This window comes from Lactuca sativa, chromosome 9 (assembly GCF_002870075.4).
Source record: "Lactuca sativa cultivar Salinas chromosome 9, Lsat_Salinas_v11, whole genome shotgun sequence".
NCBI classification, from domain to species: domain Eukaryota; kingdom Viridiplantae; phylum Streptophyta; class Magnoliopsida; order Asterales; family Asteraceae; genus Lactuca; species Lactuca sativa.
This window is the reverse complement of record NC_056631.2, coordinates 86,417,890-86,422,687: the sequence shown is the minus strand read 5'-3', so window position 1 is coordinate 86,422,687 and position 4,798 is coordinate 86,417,890. Positions and strand designations below refer to the sequence as shown.

Genomic DNA, 4,798 nt, shown 5'->3' with positions numbered 1-4,798 from the left:
TAGACAAAACTGCAAAAATGGTCCCTGTGGTATGTATTTTTTTGGGGTTTTATTCCAAAACACGACTTTTTTGGATTGGTGGTCCTTTTGAGCTAGTTCTATTGCGTTTTTGGTCCCTCGATAAACTGAAATGACTTTAATACCCTTAGGTATTTATTTTCTATTTTTAAATTCATTTTTTTACTTTAATTTTTATTTATTCATTTTAATTATTAAAAAAATTAGAGTGCCTCTCTCTCTCTCTCTCTCTCTCTCTCTCTCGTCTCTTAACCTCTAGCCAAAGAAGAAGAAAAACCGGTGACCTTCACCAGCGATGGCAACCCTCCTCCCCTTCCTTCAATTTCATCAACTCCGGCTACCAAACACCTCCTGTCCGGCGCAACTACTGTTGCTCTGCTTCCCTGCATTTGTGATTACCGGAGAAGAGAAAAAGGACCCACAAGGGTTGTCGAAAAAGGGCAATAATCTTATGCCGGCTAAGCCCTCCTCACGACTGATTAAACACCACCGCAATCACCCTGTATGGCAGTTGCACCATCAAAGGTTGGAGTACCGAGAGAAGGAGCTCACTAGAAGAACCGACTGCTTTTCCTTCTTCCACCGATTGCAGTCAACCTCTCACTATTTGTTGCCATTTTGTTCTGCTTCCCCTTAATTGGACCATCAATGACAAACAAATAGACCAAGGAGGAGCTTGCCAGAGCTCCTTATCCTTTTTCCTCTTTATTTGCTCACTATTTACTGTCGTTTCACTTTCTGAAAACCTAATTTTGACAATTACGATGCACATGACTTGATATAAACATATCTGAGACTTGTTGAATCCATCGATCGTGAGTCTCACAGAGTTGATTTCTTCACCTAGGGCTTGATATGAACATATCTGAGAAGGGTTTCAGATGACGACAAAGATGGATATGTTTAATCAGATTCTTCGAAGACTTGATTTCATCATTGAAGAATGGCAAAAAAAAATTGACATCGAGAATCAGAGTGGGTTTTGGGGGTGAAGACACCATTGAAGCACTATCTATTAGTGAGGTAAATTGTGGGGGATGGTGAGACGAAGGTGATGATTAAAATAGAGAGAGAGAGAGAGAGAGAGAGAGAGAGAGATAGATAGAGAGAGACCCTTTTATTTTTTTTAATTATTAAAATAAATAAATTAGTATTGGATTTAAAATAAAGGAAAGAAAAATGGAAAATAAATATCCCAAGGGTATTAAATTCATTTCACTATTCAGAAGGACCAAAAACGCAACAGAACTAGCTCAAAAAGACCAGCAATCAAAAAAAGTCATGGTTTGGACTAAAACCCCAAAAAAATGCATACCATAAGGACCATTTTTGTCATTTTGTCCTATATATATATATATATATATATATATATATATATATATATATATATATATATATATATATATATATATATATATATATATACACTAGCCGTTTACCCGCGCTAAGTGACGGGTGTGAATTGTTTTTTCAAAAATTAATTTCTAGACACGATTAGTTCTTTTGCTCAATGAACGTTTAGAAAACATTTAGAAAATAATGAACTCTTTATTTTTAATGACATCTAAAGGATTAATAAATTTTCTATAAAAATAATCCATAAATACACTAAGTTAGGTTAAAATACAACCAAATTCAACCTCAAACATAGTAAATAATAACATCATGAATCAGAGTTCGTTGCAGTCTTTTGGTGGATTATTTTGTGCAAGATAGATTTTTCTGGAAAATAATTACTGAGTGGCGATTGATTTTCTTGTGGCAGCCTATTTCGAATTAAAATCAAGTGTATGTTGGGTTTTGGGTTAGAAAGTATGTTTTCATCCAACAATTTGTTTGGTGTGCGTTCAATCCCCTTCTATTTTTTTTCTTTAGAAATTGAAAATCTCATTTCATTTTGTTTGTTAAGATCAAGTGGATAATAAAGATTATCTAACTGTGTATTTAAAGTTTTAAACTGCATTTTTATATGTTTGTTCTTAAAAACTGAAAATTCTAAAAAAATGACAAAAATTCAAGTAAGAAATAATGTGATTCTCTTGATACGGTTTGAGATTAAAATCGTTGCCTCGAATAATCGATCGGAAATTTTGCACACAAGTTAAAATAAACATGCGACCATGATGTGAAATTTTGTTGTTTCACCAAAGTCTATCTCAATAATTTAACATACGACATTCCAAAATTAAACACGTACATATAAAAAATATTTAATCATCATACAATATGGTTCTTTTGTCATATTTATATTTTTAGCGTTATAATATTAGTAAAAATAGATTATATTCGATTTTTATTCATTATTTTTATTTTATTTAGTAACCTCTAATCTGTCAAAAGATAAAAAATATAAAATTTTGTGTAATTCAAAAGCATATTTAAGTTTTACTTTAATTCTTTGAACTACATAATTTTCAATAGCTTTTTGGCTGATTATTATAGGTAAAATAAGATATATTTAGCATCTCCATTAAGTCAATCATAAAGACCATCTTTTAATGTAAGACCAGGTTTTTATCTGAAAAAATACTAACTTGTTTGCCATAAGTTATAGATTTGAATTATCGCTAGTTTTTGCTTTTTAATCTATGTGACGTTCAGATAAAAAAAAAATAATACATAAAAACCTTGACCTTCCCATGTGATACAACGTCATGACTAATGACCATTTGACCATTAATTGCATTGACCAATTGACCGTTAATTGCTTTTATTTTTTTAAATCCATCTACTTTCACAAATATATATATAAAAAAAATCAAGGTATTACGAGATGAAGCATTTTTATAAACATAAATTTATCCATGCAAATGAGTTTCATCATTTTTCCACCAAGTGTTGCAGGCTATTTTGGTGGAATCCATCTCATATTGTCCATAGTACAATTTATTTAATAAATAAATGATTTGAACAACTAACGCCTCATATATATTTACTATCCGGCCAAGAACAATGAAATGATTTTAATAAAACACCTAGCCAACACAAACAAAGTGTCAGTGTACATCCAACTTATCTATTTCCAAACACAACTCCAAAATCCTTCAAGCCACATTAAATCCTTACCATAGCCAGTCTTTAACCCTTCAACATTCTTCAAATCCTTCATAAGTCTTCTAATTTCACAGTACATCAACTTCAAACTGAACATCATTCCATCTCTTTTATCCATTATCTATACAACATTTAATATCACATCTTTTTTCAGATCTAACAGTAGAACAAAAAACCTAAACTCTTCATAACTCCCTGGAATACTTTAAGAAATTTAGCGATGAAGCAACAAATCATATCAACTGTTGAATGCCTACAATTTTCTTAAATTACCTTACCTCATTCAACAGCAAATAGCAAGTCCAGGTGCTTCTATTGTCTAACAGTTATCAAAAATTCATGCCATCAGTTCCTCTCTTCATCATCGCTTTCTTTTCCTGCAACCAATAAATCCCATGTTAGCTTGTAGCTACAAATCTTCATTCCAGACATAAAGATGAACAAAAAGAATTGATATTTAATTATGAACAAACAAAAGACCCTTTATCGGTTTGATAAAACGTTTGAAAACTGATAACTCAAATTGCATTCAAATAGACATATGTTCAACATCCAAAGCTGCAACAAATGAAAAAAGATCACAAAAAAACCATTTACAGGGTTAGTAAATAAAACCAGATCGACAAATCAACATACAAACACACCCCAACACACACCGTTAAACCAACATCAATCTTATCGAAGGATAGAAAGACAAACCTTGATGATGTGGAAATTCGTTTAGGGGTTTTATGGAGAGAAAAAAAAAAAGGATTGCGGGTGGATTTGGTGTGCAGTCGAAAACAGGAAGATCGTGGACCAAATTTATGGAATACTCCTTAACGCCAATCAATACAACAAAAAAATACCTTTAGGTTTAGTACCCAGGCTTTCTTTTCTTTCCTTAGTGTCCTCTTAACCTCAAATCACAATAGCCAAAAAAAAATATAAAGAAACACATGTACACATAAAACACATTGAAACACACAAACACGTCTAAAGTTAGAGAGAGAGAGAGAGAGAGAGAGAGAGAGAGAGAGAGAGAGAGAGAGAGAGAGAGAGAGAGAGAGACTTCGGTGGTGCGAAGATGGTGCAGTGGATCCATATCCATGACTAAAAACATGTAAAAAGAAAATAAGAATATGAATTACTTCCAGTGACAATAAAATGACGACGGGAACAAAAACTTCAAAATTACTAACCCAAAAATAAAGATGATAAATCGGATCAACATACATTCTCAAACAGTGGTGGTGAATGTCGTTAGTAAGGGAAAGGAAGGTGGAGGGGAAATAGTTCTGACGACGGTGATTAGTGGTGAGAAAGGGTTTCTAGATCCAATCTACAGTGGTGAAGGTCGTGGAGGCGATAAAGAGTTGTGGTAGAAGGCGAAAGGAGACAGAGCCAATGTGGTGGTGGTAGGAATTCCATAGTTGGGGTTTCTTTGACTGATAGAGAGATAGAGAGAATGAATCCAAATATAAATCATATTTAGTGTTGTGTTGACCAATTCAATAGCCTGAAGACAAGGGATGACCCATTGAGTTTGTTTACTTTGTTTAGTGTTTATTTGACTTTTTCAAGATCGGATAAAATCTAATTTTTATGGAATGCATGAAGTTGTTGTATATGATGTTTTAAAAATTGTACTTCTTAAAATTCAGCATTTAAGGCTAAATGTTTATTAAGGTATATATATATATATATATATATATATATATATATATATATATATATATATATATAT

General features: G+C 32.4%; 1 long non-coding RNA gene across 3 annotated transcripts; it reads right to left on the bottom strand.

Annotated features, from left to right (window-relative positions):
* Positions 1-2,923: 2,923 nt before the first annotated feature.
* On the bottom strand, positions 2,924-4,595 carry LOC122195890 (uncharacterized). Of its 3 annotated transcripts, none has more exons than XR_006186909.2 (4): positions 4,254-4,595; positions 3,351-4,164; positions 3,085-3,193; positions 2,924-2,993 (listed from the first exon to the last, which is right to left on the bottom strand). It is a non-coding gene; the product is annotated as an uncharacterized LOC122195890 (long non-coding RNA). The 3 variants fall into 3 exon arrangements; XR_006186910.2 differs by having other exon boundaries at positions 2,924-3,193; positions 3,351-3,449; positions 3,553-4,164; positions 4,254-4,594; XR_006186908.2 differs by having other exon boundaries at positions 2,924-3,193; positions 4,254-4,594.
* Positions 4,596-4,798: the final 203 nt, after the last annotated feature.